This window comes from Macaca nemestrina, chromosome 12 (assembly GCF_043159975.1).
Source record: "Macaca nemestrina isolate mMacNem1 chromosome 12, mMacNem.hap1, whole genome shotgun sequence".
NCBI classification, from domain to species: domain Eukaryota; kingdom Metazoa; phylum Chordata; class Mammalia; order Primates; family Cercopithecidae; genus Macaca; species Macaca nemestrina.
The window spans coordinates 3,225,769-3,240,730 of NC_092136.1; the positions used below are offsets into that span (position 1 = coordinate 3,225,769).

Consider the following 14,962-nt stretch of genomic DNA (forward strand, 5'->3'; position numbering starts at 1 on the left):
GTGGGTCACAGGGGCCCTTCCTTGTTCCTTCTAAAGTTCTTTCCCAGGAAACTTGTGTGTCGTTTAAAATAACAAAAATACTGTGTTTCCTTGTGACACACTTCCTCTTCCTACGTGGTTTTCCGCTCTAAATCCTCAGGGTCCAAGTCCTCCCCTCCGTGGACTCCCAGGAATGAGTGGAACCTGGTCTGTTTCTGCCCCGCCCTCTGACCCCAGCCTTCTGCCCCTGTTTTCTCTTCCCTTCAGGGCACTGTTCTCACCTCCTGTGCTCCGCAGGGCTCTGTCCCCACCAGGCGATGGGGTGCTGCGAATTCCCTTTTCTCTCCTTCACTTTTCTGCCCCTGCTTCCTGCAACCCTGATCTTTCTCAGTGCTCCCTAAAGGCGTGGAACGCTTGGGGCTCCTCCCAGCTCTCCTTCCTGTCCGGCTTTCCTGGGTGAGCGACTGGATGCCTTGTGGAGAGGTCCTCAGCTCTCCTGCCCCGCTCATTTCTAGAGGGCAGCACCTGGTTCCGTACCCGGCAGGAACCTCACGACCTCCCGGGTCTCAGACCTACTGTCCTCCCTGCCTGGGCATTAGGGAGTTCCCGCCCAAACCCTCCAAAGAGAACCCTGGGAGGAGGTGGTATGTGGTCGTGGGCCTGGACTCTGGGAATCTGGGATTCTTGTCTGACACACCAGCCCTCGGGCATGGCTTCGCATTTCCTCTGATGTCCAGCAGGCCTCTCCCTGCCCTGGTGCAGTCTGCACCTTCCCATCCCCGCAGGCCTGGCAGCAGCCAGGGCCTCGTCTTTCCCGGGAAGGGCTCAGCACTCCCCGGAGCTCAGTTCCTTGGAGTTTCTCTGTGTCCTCGCCCCCAGTGGGTTGTAAAACTCTCTGTGCCCTCGTGGATTCTTTTGAGTTTATCTGGCTCATGTTTATTGATGTGATGAGAGCAATGGTCTCTGGTGACTTTCTATGTTTGAGTCAGAGCGGAATCTCCATTGTCTCACACACACACGCACACACACACACTCACATAGACACACACTCACACACATTTGAAGTTGTATTACAGAAGAGAAAAGGAACACACACATCTCAAAGGAAGCCATGCCTCTCAAAATCGAGATGTGTGATGAACACAGCAGGTCACCAACCTGCCACAGAGACAGGATGTGGGAGCTACAAGGGGGTCTGTGGCTCCTGTGGGGGCTCCAAGGGGAGTTGTGACTCCTGTGGTGGCTCTAAGGGGGGCTGTCGTCCTTGTGGCTGCTCCCAGTGCAGTTGCTGTAAGCCCTCTTGCTGCTCCCCAGGTTGTGGGTCATCCTGCTGCCAGTCCAGCTGCTGACTCCCCGAAGGGAAGAAGAAGCCAGCACAGTCAGGGGCTGACAGGCAGACCGGAGCCTGGGGGAGCTGGGCTCTCCAGAATGGCAGGAGGGACAGAGACACTGTCCAGCAGCCTCCTGCCCCCAGACCTGATGGAGAACAAGACCTTGGCCGTGCTGAATTTCACTCCTGTACTAGAAGAGCCCAGAGTGTATGCATGGATAGAAACACAGACAAATAAACCATTTAAAACACCGGTAAGGCGAATCCTTCTGGAACAGCGATAGAAGGCTGTGGTCTGAGGGCAGAGGCAGGAACAGAGGAGGCTCCACTCAATCCTGGGGGTTGTGGGAGGGCAGGACTTGGGCCCAGAGGCTGTAGAGAGGAAAACAATGCAGGAGGGGGAAGTGTGTCACGAGGCAACACAGTATTTTTATTCTAAATGACACACAAGTTCCCTAAGGAGAGAATATCAGTAAGAACCAGGAAGGGACCATGTGCACCCCATGACCCCTAGACAGATATATAAAGAGCCCAGGCCCAGGGGACTCCACACCTGCACTTCTCTCTCACCTCCTCATCTACCTGCTCCACCCTCAATCCACCAGAACCATGGGCTGCTGTGGCTGCTCCGGAGGCTGTGGCTCCGGCTGTGGAGGCTGTGGCTCCAGCTGTGGGGGCTGTGGCTCTGGCTGTGGGGGCTGTGGCTCCAGCTGCTGTGTGCCCGTCTGCTACTGCAAGCCTGTGTGCTGCTGTGTCCCAGCCTGTTCCTGCTCCAGCTGTGGCTCCTGTGGGGGCTCCAAGGGGGGCTGTGGCTCCTGTGGGGGTTCCAAGGGGGGCTGTGGGTCCTGTGGGGGCTCCAAGGGGGGCTGTGGCTCTTGTGGGGTCTCCAAGGGAGTCTGTGCCTGTGGCTCTTGTGGTGGCTCTAAGGGGGGATGTGGTCCTTGTGGCTGCTCCCAGTGCAGTTGCTGCAAGCCCTGCTGTTCCACCTCAGGCTGTGGGTCATCCTGCTGCCAGTCCAGCTGCTGTAAGCCATGTTGCTCTCAGTCCAGCTGCTGTAAGCCCTGTTGCTCCTCCTCAGGCTGTGGGTCATCCTGCTGCCAGTCCAGCTGCTGTAAGCCCTGCTGCTGCCAGTCCAGCTGCTGCAATCCCTGCTGCTCAGGCTGTGGGTCATCCTGCTGCCAGTCCAGCTGCTGCAAGCCCTGCTGCTCCCAGTCCAGCTGCTGTGTCCCCGTGTGCTGCCAGTGCAAGATCTGAGGCTCTAGTGGGAAACCTCAGGTAGCTCCTGAAGATCTGTGCTTCCGAACGAGTGACTACCCTTGAAGCACATCCTGTTCTGGACCAGAACAATGAGTCCCTTGGCTCAGGTCGTCTTATTCCAGCCTTTGAAGAAGTGAAATGAACTACTCCCTGCCCATTCCCTTTAAGGGTATCACATGCCCTGGGGACTTTTGCCAATCCTTCCCACATGCCCCCATATGTCTGAGCCAGACTGCACTGGGGGCGGCCCTCATGCCAATAAGAGCCTGGAATTCCCCTTCTTGATAATTCCATGGGAGACAGCCAACCCTTCTTTCCTGTGCCTACCAGGAGCTCCGTGGCATTTGCAGATGGATGTCCTGCAACCCAAATGATCACATGTATCTATGGAAATCCAAAATGGATCTGAGTGCAGCACTAAATAAATTCTACAACCCTCAGCCTTGGTCTCACTGACTCTTTTCTTCCAGCCTCTCTCTCATTGGTAAACAGTCCTTCCCCTCCCTCCCTGATAGCTTATTTCTCACACTGCTGTAACTATGTGCCAGGCCCAGCTCCCATTCCAGAAACAGTTGTTGAACTGATTAATGAAGGAACCACTAGCAGTGTGTATGAATGAATGAAGATGAATGTATGAATGAGTGAGTGAGTGAGGATCTCTCATTAGTACACAGGGAGCCCCAGCTGAATCTCAGTGGGATTCAGTCTGTCTTGGTTGGAATTGTGGACTCCTGCTTCTTCCCCATGGGAGGATATGTTTGGCAGAGAAGGAGATCTTGCCCTCTGTGCTTAGGAAGGGTTATAATGGGTGGTCTCTGTGCCCATCTAGGCCTCAGAGTGGTGGTCAAGCGGGGAGAGGGGGAAGTTAGACTAGAATGAGGTGTGTCTCTGAGATACTCTGTAGGACAACACTGGAAACTGTGCTGCTTCAGGGACCCGAGAGGGTGTGGCCCAGCACAGGTTGAGGTGCGCCCTCCTTCTCTGGGCACAGAGTGATGAAGAATCCAATGTTCTTCCACCACTCACAGGCTTCTCAGCTTTAGTTTTGCACAGGGAGGAACAGAAGAGACTTTTCTCAGCCTGATAAAGGGCATCTACCCACAGTGAACACTATATGCAACTGTGCAAACCTGAATGTTTCCCCCTAAGATCAGGAACAAGAAAAGGATGTTCACACCCACCACTTCTATGCAACATTTTACTGAAGCTATAGCCAGAGTAATATGACAAGAAAATGATATAAACAGCACCCAGGCAGGAAAAAAACTAGGCAAAAGTATCTTTATTTGCAGAAAACCTCATCTTGTATGTAGGAAATCCTAAGGGACACACACTCACACACACACACACAGACACACACAACTATTATACCCAATAAATGAGCTCAACAGGGTTCAGGGCACAAGTCCTATACACAAAAGTCAGCTGTGTTTCTACAACCACCAATGAGCAATGCAAACAGGATATAAGGGAACAATTCTATCAAAAAGAATAAAATTCCTAGGAATACCAGCAACCAAAAATTCAAGATTTGGACACTTAACACTACAAGACATCACTGGAAGAAGTCAAAGAGGACCAAAGTAAATGGGGGGAAAATCCCATGTTCATGTATTGGAAGAAGAATATTGTGAAGACTGAAACACTATAAAAATTGATCTACCAGTTCAATGGAATTACATCTCAGGTTTCTTTTCTGCAGAAATGGACAAGCTGATTCTTAAATGTATGTAAATATTCAAGGAATCCTAAAGAGCTAAAACAATCTTGAAAAAGAAAAACAAAATTGAGGACTCATGTTTTCCAATTTCTAAATGGGCTCCAAAGCAAACAGTAATCAAGGCAGAGTGGTGCTTGTCTAAATATAGAAAGATGCATCAGTGGAGTAGATTCAAGACCGTTGAGATAAACCTCACAGTTGTGGTCAGTGGATTTTCAAGAGTACGAAACAATTCCATGGGAAAAAGGAACCTTTTCCACAACCAATGCCACTGAGACAACTGGATGTCCACATGCAGAAGAATGAATTTGGACCTTTACCTCTTACCATATACCAAACAACCGAACATGACAAAAACAGAAAAAAATAGCTCAATGGCTTAATTGTACAAGCCAAAACTAGAGGACTGTGAGAAGAAAAACAGGTTAAACCTTATGACCGTGGAGTATGCAATGGCTCTTAGAGAATGACACCTAAAGCACGAGGGATAAAAGAAAAAACTAGAATAACTCCATCAAAACTAATAACTTTTATGCTTCTAAGAGCACTATTAAGAAAATGAAAAGACACCAACAGAATGGAGGAAACTACTTTTGAATCATATATTTGATAATGAACTTGCATCCAGACATAAAGAATTATTAGTACTCAAACGTACAGTCCAATTAAAAACTTAGCAGAGGATGTAAATAGGCATTTTCTGAAGAAGATATACAAATGGCTAATACACAGATGACTCCAACCCAACAGCAGCAGAGTATACCTTTCTCTCAGGTGCACATGGAATTTTCTCCAGGATAGACCATATGTCAGGCCACAGAACAAATTTCAACACATTTTAAATGTGAAATTATATGGTGTTTTCTCCAAGCACAGTGGATTAAAACTAGAAATCCATAGGAGAAGGAAAAACGGAAAATCTACAACCATGTGGAAATTAAACAGCACACTCTTAACCGATGAAGCAAAGAAGAAGTCACAAGAGAAATACCTAGAGACAAATGGAAGGGAAAACACAGCATACCAAAGTTTATGGATGCATCAAAAGCAGTGTGAGGTAGAAGTTTATAACCATAAACACACACATTTAAAGAGAAGACAGATCTGAAGTTAATGACCTGCTGATGAAAAAAGGCAAACTCTGTCAAATATCTGAGCCAAATGTGAGTGACCATGGTCAGAACACAGTCTCTAGAAGTCTTGATATCATCACCAGGTGGTTAGGCTACAACTTGATCTCATATGTCTTGGGGAACAGAAGTTACAGGCAAAAACATAAATCAGTGATGAGCCCCTTTTCACAAGCTTATGAGCCATTTGTATATCTTCAGAAAATGCCTATTTAAATCCTCTGCTGTGTTTTTAATTGGATTTTATGTTTGAGTACTAAGAATTCTTTATGTCTGGATGCAAGTTCATTATCAAATATATGATTTGAAAGTAGTTTCTCCCATTCCATTGGTGTCTTTTCATTTTCTTGATAGTCCTCTTAGAAGCATAAAAACGATTAGTTTTGATAGAGTTATTTAATCTAGTTTTTCCTTTAATCCCTCGTGCTTTTGGTGTCATTCTCTAAGAGCCGTTGCACACTCCAAGGTCATAAAAGACTTAACCTGTTTTTCTTCTCACAGTCCTCTAGTTTTGGCTTTTACAATTAGGCCATTGAGCTATTTTTTTCTGTTTTTGTCTTGTTCGTGTGTTTGGTATATGGTAAGAGGTAAAGGTCCAAATTCATTCTTCTGCATGTGGACATCCAGTTGTCTCAGTGGCATTGCTTGTTGAAAAGGCTCCTTTTTTCCCGTGGAATTGTTTCGTACTCTTGTTGAAAATCCATTGACCACAACTGTGAGGCTTTATCTCAAGGGTCTCAAATCTATTCCATTAATACGTCTTTCTATCTTCAGACAACCACCACACTGCCTTGATTACTGCTTGCTTTGTAGCCCATTTAGAAATCGGAAAACATGAGTCGTCAACTTTATTTTTCTTTTTCAAAGATGTTTTAGCCATTTTGGGTTCCTTGAATGTTTACATAAATTTTAGAATCAGCTTGTCAATTTCTGCAGAAAAGAAATCTGGGATGTAATTGCATTGAATTGGTAGATCAAGTTTTTTAGAGTGTTTCAATCTTCACAATATTAGGTCTTCCAATACATGAACATGGGATTTTCCCCCCATATAGTTTGGTCCTCTTTAATTTCTTCCATTGATGTCTTGTAGTGTTAAGTGTCCAAGTCTTAGACTTTTTGGTTGTCTGTATTCCTAAGAATTATACACTTTTTGACAGAATTATTCCCTTACATCCTGTTTGCATTGCTCATTGGTGGTTGTAGAAACATAGCTGACTTTTGTGTATAGGAATTGTGCCCTGAACTCTTTTGAGCTCATTCACTGGGCATAATGTGTGTGTGTGTGTGTGTGTGTGTGTGTGTGTGTGTATCCCTTAGGATTTTCTACATACAAGATAAGGTTTTCTATAAATAGAGAAACTTTTGCTTAGTTTTTTCCTGCCTGGGTGCTTTTCATTTCATTTTCTTGTCATATTACTCTGGCTATAGCTTCAGTGACATGTTGCATAGAAGTGGTGAGTGTGGACACCCTTTCCTTGTTCCTGATTTTATGGGGAAACATCCAGGTTTTCACAGTTACGTATAGTGTTCAGTGTGGGTAGATGCCCTTTTTCAGGCTGAGAAAATTCCCTTCTGTTCCTCCCTGTGCAAAACCAAAGCTGGGAAACCTGTGAGTGGTCAGAGAACACTTGGATTCTTCTTCACTCTGTGCCCAGAGAAGAAGGGCGCACCTGAGCCTGTGCTTGGCCACACCATCTTGGGTACCTGAGGCAGCACAATTTCCAGTGTTGTCCTACAGAGCATCTCAGGAACACAGCTCATTCTAGTCTCCCTTCCTCCTCTACGCGCTTGACCTTCACTCTGGGGCCTGGATGGGCACAGAGGCCACCCATTATAGCCCTTCCTAGACACTGAGGGCAAAGATCTCCTTCTCCCGCAAACATATCCTCCCACGGGGAAGAAGCAGGAGTGCACAATTCCAACCAAGACAGACTGAATCCCACTGAGACACAGCTGGGGCTCCCTGTGTACTAATGAGAAAGCCTCACCCATTCACTCATTCATTCACTTGTCTTCATTCATTCATACACACTGCTAGTGACTCCTTCATTAATCAGTTCAACAACTGTTCCTGGAATGCGAGCTGGGCCTGGCACACTGTTACAGTGGTGGCAGTAGTAAGCCATCAGGGAGGGAGGGGAAGCACATGTGGCCAGTTTAGCAATGAGACAGAGGCTGAAAGAAAAGAGTCAGTGAGACCAAGGCTGAGGATGTAGAATTTATTTAGTGCTGCACCCAGGTGCATTTTGGATTTCCACAGATACATGTGATCATTTGGGTTGCAGGACATCCATCTGTAAATGGAGCTCCTGGCAGACACAGGAGAGAAAGGTTTGCTGTCTCCCATGGAATTATCAAGATGGGGAATTCCAGGCTCTTATTGGCATGAGGGCCGCCCCCAGTGCAGTCTGGCTCAGACATATGGGGGCATGTGGGAAGGAGGGGCCATAGTCCAAGGGGCATGTGATACCCTTACAGTGAATGGGCAGGGAGTGGTTCATTCTACTTCCGCAAGGGCTGGAAAAAGAAGCCCTGAGCCAGGGGACTCATTGCTCTGCTCCAGAACAGGATGTGCTTGAGGGATACTCACTTGTTGGGAAGCGCAGATCTTCAGGAGCTACCTGAGGTTTCCCACTAGAGCCTCAGATCTTGCACTGGCAGCACACGGGGACACAGCAGCTGGACTGGGAGCAGCAGGGTTTGCAGCAGCTGGACTGGCAGCAGGATGACCCACAGCCTGAGGAGCAGCAGGGCTTGCAGCAGCTGGACTGGCAGCAGGGTGACCCACAGCCTGAAGAGCAGCAGGGCTTGCAGCAGCTGGACTGGCAGCAGGATGACCCACAGCCTGAGGAGCAGCAGGGCTTCCAGCAGATGGACTGGCAGCAGCAGGGCTTACAGCAACTACACTGGGAACAGCCACAAGAACCACAGCCTCCCTTAGAGCCACCACTAGAGCCACAGCCACAGCCTCCCTTGGAGCCCCTACAAGAGCCACAGCCTCCCTTGGAGCCCCCACAAGAGCCACAGCCCCCCTTGGAGCCCCCACAGGAGCCACAGCTGGAGCAGGAACAGGCTGGGACACAGCAGCACACAGGCTTGCAGCAGCAGACGGGCACACAGCAGCTGGAGCCACAGCCCCCACAGCCGGAGCCACAGCCCCCACAGCCGGAACCACAGCCCCCACAGCCGGAGCCACAGCCCCCACAGCCAGAGCCACAGCCCCCACAGCCAGAGCCACAGCCCCCACAGCCGGAACCACAGCCCCCACAGCCGGAGCCACAGCCTCCAGAGCAGCCACAGCAGCCCATGGTTCTGGTGGATTGAGGGTGGAGCAGGTAGAGGAACAGGTGAGAGGGAGGTACAGGTGTGGAGCCCCCAAGGCTGGGCTCTTTATACACCTGTCTAGGGGTCAGGTGGGTCACAGGGGTCCTTCCTTGTTCCTCCTAAAATTCTTTCCCAGGAAACTTGTGTGTCATTTAAAATAACAAAAATACTGTGTTTCCTTGTGACACACTTCCTCTTCCTACGTGGTTTTCCGCTCTAAATCCTCAGGGTCCAAGTCCTCCCCTCCGTGGACTCCCAGGAATGAGTGGAACCTGGTCTGTTTCTGCCCCGTCCTCTGACCCCAGCCTTCTGCCCCTGTTTTCTCTTCACTTCAGGGCACTGTTCTCACCTCCTGTGCTCCGCAGGGCTCTGTCCCCACCAGGCGATGGGGTGCTGCAAATTCTCTTTTCTCTCCTTCACTTTTCTGCCCCTGCTTCCTGCAACCCTGATCTTTCTCAGTGCTCCCTAAAGGCGTGGAACACTTGTGGCTCCTCCCAGCCCTCCTTCCTGTCCGGCTTTCCTGGGTGAGCGACTGGATGCCTTGTGGAGAGGTCCTCAGCTCTCCTGCCCCGCTCATTTCTAGAGGGCAGCACCTGGTTCCGTACCCGGCAGGAACCTTACGAACTCCCGGGTCTCAGACCCACTGTCCTCCCTGCCTGGGCATTAGGGAGTTCCCGCCCAAACCCTCCAAAGAGAACCCTGGGAGGAGGTGGCAGGTGGTTGTGGACCTGAACTCTAGGAATCTGGGATTCTTGTCTGACACACCAGCCCTCGGGCATGGCTTCGCATTTCCTCTGATGTCCAGCAGGCCTCTCCCTGCCCTGGTGCAGTCTGCACCTTCCCATCCCCGCAGGCCTGGCAGCAGCCAGGGCCTCGTCTTTCCCGGGAAGGGCTCAGCACTCCCCGGAGCTCAGTTCCTTGGAGTTTCTCTGTGTCCTTGCCCCCAGTGGGTTGTAAAACTCTCTGTGCCCTGGTGGATGCTTTGGGGTTTATCTGGCTCATTTTAATTGATGTGATGAGAGCAATGGTCTCTGGTGACTTTCTGTGCTTGAGTCAGAGCGGAATCTCCATTGTCTCACACACACATGCACACACACACTCAGATAGACACACATGCACACACAGTCACATGCACACACATGCGCAGACACATAGTCACACACACTGGAAATTGTATTACAGAAGAGAAGAGGAACACATACATCTCAAAGGAAGCCATGCCTCTCAAAACAGAGATGTGTGATGAACACAGAAGCTCTCCAACCTGCCACAGAGAGAGTGTGGGGGTTCCAAGAGGGGCTGTGGCTCCTGTGGTGGCTCCAAGAGGGGGACTGTGACTCCTGTAGTGTCTCTAAGGGGGGCTGTGTTCCTGTGGCTGCTCCCAGTGCAGTTGCTGGAAGCCCTGTTGCTGCTCCCCAGGTTGTGGGTCATCCTGCTGCCAGTCCAGCTGCTGCAAGCCCTGCTGCTCCCAGTCAAGCTGCTGACACGCTGAAGGGAAGAAGCAGCTAGAACAGTCAGGGGGCTGACAGATGGACCGGAGCCTGGGGTAGCTGGGCTCTCTAGAACAGCAGGAGGGGCAGAGACACTGTCAGCAGTCTCCTGCCCTCAGACCTGGTGGAGAACAAGACTTTGGCTATGCTGAGTTTCATTCCTGAACCAGAAGAGCCCAGAGTGTATGCATGGATAGAAACACTGAGACAAAGAAACCACTTAAAACACTGGTAAGGGGAATCCTTCTAGAACAGCGATAGAAGGCTGGGGTCTGAGGGCAGAGGCAGGAACAGAGGAGGCTCCACTCAATCCTGGGGGTCTTGAGAGGGGAGGATTTGGGCCCAGAGGGTGTTGACAGGAAAACAATGCAGGAGGAGGAAGTGTGTCACGAGGCAACACAGTATTTTTATTTTAAAAGACACACAAGTTCCCTAAGGAGAGGACATCAGTAAGAACCAGGAAGGGACCATGTGCACCCCATGACCCCTAGACAGATATATAAAGAGCCCAGGCCCAGGGGACTCCACACCTGCACTTCTCTCTCACCTCCTCATCTACCTGCTCCACCCTCAACCCACCAGAACCATGGGCTGCTGTGGCTGCTCTGAAGGCTGTGGCTCCAGCTGTGGGAGCTGTGGCTCTGGCTGTGGGGCCTGTGGCTCCAGCTGCTGTGTGCCCGTCTGCTGCTACAAGCCTGTGTGCTGCTGTGTCCCAGCCTGTTCCTGCTCCAGCTGTGGCTCCTGTGGGGGCTCCAAGGGGGGCTGTGGCTCCTGTGGGGGCTCCAAAGGAGGCTGTGGCTGTGGCTCTTGTGGTGGCTCTAAGGGGATCTGTGGTTCTTGTGGCTGCTCCCAGTACAGTTGCTGCAAGCCCTGCTGCTCCTCCTCAGGCTGTGGGTCATCCTGCTGCCAGTCCAGCTGCTGTAAGCCCTGCTGCTCCCAGTCCAGCTGCTGCAAGCCCTGCTGCTCTTCAGGCTGTGGGTCATCCTGCTGCTCCCAGTCCAGCTGCTGCAAGCCCTGCTGCTCTTCAGGCTGTGGGTCATCCTGCTGCCAGTCCAGCTGCTGTAAGCCCTGCTGCTCCCAGTCCAGCTGCTGCAAGCCCTGCTGCTCCTCAGGCTGTGGGTCATCCTGCTGCCAGTCCAGCTGCTGTAAGCCCTGCTGCTCCCAGTCCAGCTGCTGCAAGCCCTGCTGCTCCCAGTCCAGCTGCTGTGTCCCCGTGTGCTGCCAGTGCAAGATCTGAGGCTCTAGTGGGAAACCTCAGGTAGCTCCTGAAGATCTGTGCTTCCCAACAAGTGAGTACCCCTCAAGCACATCCTGTTCTGGAGCAGAGCAATGAGTCCCCTGGCTCAGGGCTTCTCTTTCCAGCCCTTGAGGAAGTGGAATGAACCACTCCCTGCCCATTCACTGTAAGGGTATCACATGCCCCTTGTACTATGGCCCCTCCTTCCCACATGCCCCCATATGTCTGAGCCAGACTGCACTGGGGGCGGCCCTCATGCCAAGCAAGAGCCTGGAATTCCCCATCTTGATAATTGCATGGGAGATGGCAAACCTTTCTTTCCTGTGTCTGCCAGGAGCTCCATTTGCAGATGGATGTCCTGCAACCCAAATGATCACATGTATCTGTGGAAATCCAAAATGCACCTGGGTGCAGCACTAAATAAATTATCCACCCTCAGCCTTGGTCTCACTGACTCTTTTCTTCCAGCCTCTGTCTCATTGGCAAACTGGTCACATGTCCTTCCCCTCCCTCCCTGATGGCTTATTGCTCCCACTGCTGTAACTGTGTGCCAGGCCCAGCTCCCATTCCAGAAACAGTTGTTGAACTCATTAATGAAGGAATCACTAGCAGTGTGTATGAATGAATGAAGACGAGTGAATGAATGAGTGAATGAGTGAGTATCTCTCATCAGTACCTAGGAAGCCCCAGCTGCGTCTCTATGTGATTCAGTCTGTCTTGGCTGGAATTGTGGACTCCTGCTTCTTCCCCATGGGAGAATATGTTTGCGGGAGAAGGAGATCCTTGCCCTCAGTGCCTAGGAAGGGGTATAATGGGTGGCCTCTGTGCCCATCCAGGCCCCAGAGGGAAGGTCAAGCACGTAGAGGGGTAAGCGAGGCTAGAATGAGCTGTGCTCCTGAGATGCTCTGTAGGACAACACTGGAAACTGTGCTGCTTCAGGGACCCAAGATGGTGTGGCCCAGCACAGGCTCAGGTGCGCCCTCCTTCTCTGGGCACAGAGTGAAGAAGAATCCAAGTGTTCTCTGACCACTCACAGGCTTCCCAGCTTTGGTTTGGCGCAGGGAGGAACGTAAGATACTCTTCTCAGCCTGAAAAAGGGCATCTACCCACAGTGAACACTATACGTAACTGTGAAAACCTGGATGTTTCCTCCTAAGATCAAAAGGGTGTCCACACTCACCACTTCTATGCAACAGTTCACTGAAACTGTAGCCAGAGTAATATGACAAGAAAATGAAATAAAAAGCACCCAGGCAGGAAAAAACTAAGGAAAAGTTTCTCTATTTACAGAAAACCTTATCTTGTATGTAGAAAATCCTAAGGGATACACACACACACATACACACACACACGCACAACTATTATGCCCAATAAATGAAATCAAAAGAGTGCAGGGCACAATTCCTGTACACAAAAGTCAGCTATGTTTCTACAACCACCAATGAGCAATGCAAACAGGATGTAAGGGAATAATTCTATCAAAACTATAAAATTCCTAGTAATACAAGCAACGAAAAACTGCAAGACTTGGACACTTAACACTACAAGACATCACTGGAAGAAGTTAAAGATGACCAAAGTAAATGGGAGAAAAGTCCCATGTTCATGTATTGGAAGACCTAATACTCTGAAGATTGAAACACTCTAAAAAACTTGATCTACCAATTCAATGCAATTCCTATCAACATTCCAGGTTTCTTTTCCACAGAAATTGACAAACTGATTCTAAAATTTATGTAAACATTCAAGGGATCCTAAATAGCTAAAACAATCTTGAAAAAGAGAAACAAAGTTGAGGACTCATGTTTTCCGATTTCTAAATGGGTTACAAAGCAAGCAGTAATCAAGGCAGCGTGGTGGTTGTCTAAAGACAGAAAGATTCATTAATGGAGTAGATTCGAGACCTTTGAGATAAAGCCTCACGGTTGTGGTCTATGGATTTTCAACGAGAGTACAAAACAATTCCATGGGAAAAAAGGAATCTTTTCAACAAACAATGCTGCTGAGACAACTGGATGTCCACATGCAGAAGAATGAATTTGAACCTTTACCTCTTACCATATACCAAACAAAGGAACAAGACAAAAACAGAAAAAATAGCTCAATGACCTGATTGTAAAAGCCAAAACTAGAGGACTGTGAGAAGAAAAACAGATTAAGTCTTTATGACCTTGGAGTGTGCAATGGCTCTTAGAGAATGACACCAGAAGCACAAGGAGAAAAAGGAAATCTAGATTAACTAACTACATCAAAACTAATAGATTTTATGCTGTTTTTTCTTTTTCTTTTTTTGTTTTTTTTCTTTTTGAAACAGAGTCTCACTTTGTCACCCAGGCTGGAGAGCAGGGGTATGATCTCAGCTCACTGCAAGCTCTGCCTCCTGAATTCACGCCATTCTCCTGCCTCAGCCTCGTGAGTAGCTGAGACTACAGGCGCCCGCCACCATGCCAGCTGATTTTTTTTGTATTTTTAGTAGAGACGGGGTTTCACGGTATTAGCCAGGATGGTCTTGATCTCCTGACCTCGTGATCCATTCATCTCGGCCTCCCAAAGTGCTGGGATTACAGGAGTAAACCACCGCGCCCGGCCTAGTTCTTGTGCTTCTAAGAGCACTATGAAGAAAATGAAAAGACACCAACAGAATGGGAGAAGCTACTTTCAAATATATATTTGATAATGAACTTGCATCTAGACATAAAGAATTCTTAGTACCCAAACACACAATCCTATTAAAAACTTAGCAGAGGATTTAAGTAGGCGTTTTCCGAAGAAGATACACAAATGGCGAATATACATGCGAAAAGGGGCTCATCCCTGATTTATGTTTTTGCCTGTAGCTTCTGTTCCTCAAGACATATGAAACCAAGTAGTAGCCCAACCACCTTGTGATGATCTCAGGACTTCTGGAGGCTGTGTCCTGGGTCATGGTCACTCATATTTGGCTCAGAATAAACCTCCACAGATATTTGACAGAGTTTGCCTTTTTTCATCAGCAGGTCATTAATTTGAGATCTGTCTTCTCTTTAAATGTGTGTGTTTACAGTTATAAACTTCTACCTCAGCACTGCTTGTGCGGCATCCATAAGTTTTGGTATGTTGTGTTTTCCCTTCCATTTGTCTCTAGGTATTTCTCTTGTGACTTCTTCTTTGCCTCATTGGTTAAGAGTGTCCTGCTTAATTTCCACATGATTGTGGATTCTCCATTTTTCCTTCTCCTATGGATTTCTAGTTTTATTCCATTGTGCTTGGAGAAAACACCATATAATTTCAACATTTAAAATGTGTTGAAATTTATGTTGTGGCCTGACATATGGTCTATCCTGGAGAAAGCTCCATGTGCACCTGAGAGAAAGGTATACTCTGCTGATATTGGGTGGAGTCATCTGTGTATGTCTTTTAGGTCTAGTTTCACTATAGTGCTGTTCAAGTCTTTTATTTCCTTGTTAATCTTCTGTCTGTTGCTCTGTACATATATATGGGCAATATCCAGAGATC

General features: G+C 48.8%; 2 pseudogenes; one reads left to right on the forward strand and one right to left on the reverse strand.

The window, feature by feature from the left end:
- Window positions 1-1,760: 1,760 nt before the first annotated feature.
- On the reverse strand, window positions 1,761-7,248 carry LOC139357671 (uncharacterized; annotated as a pseudogene).
- Window positions 7,249-7,801: 553 nt separating this feature from the next.
- LOC139357672 (serine/arginine repetitive matrix protein 5-like) lies at window positions 7,802-9,268 on the forward strand (annotated as a pseudogene).
- The last annotated feature ends 5,694 nt before the right edge of the window (window positions 9,269-14,962 follow it).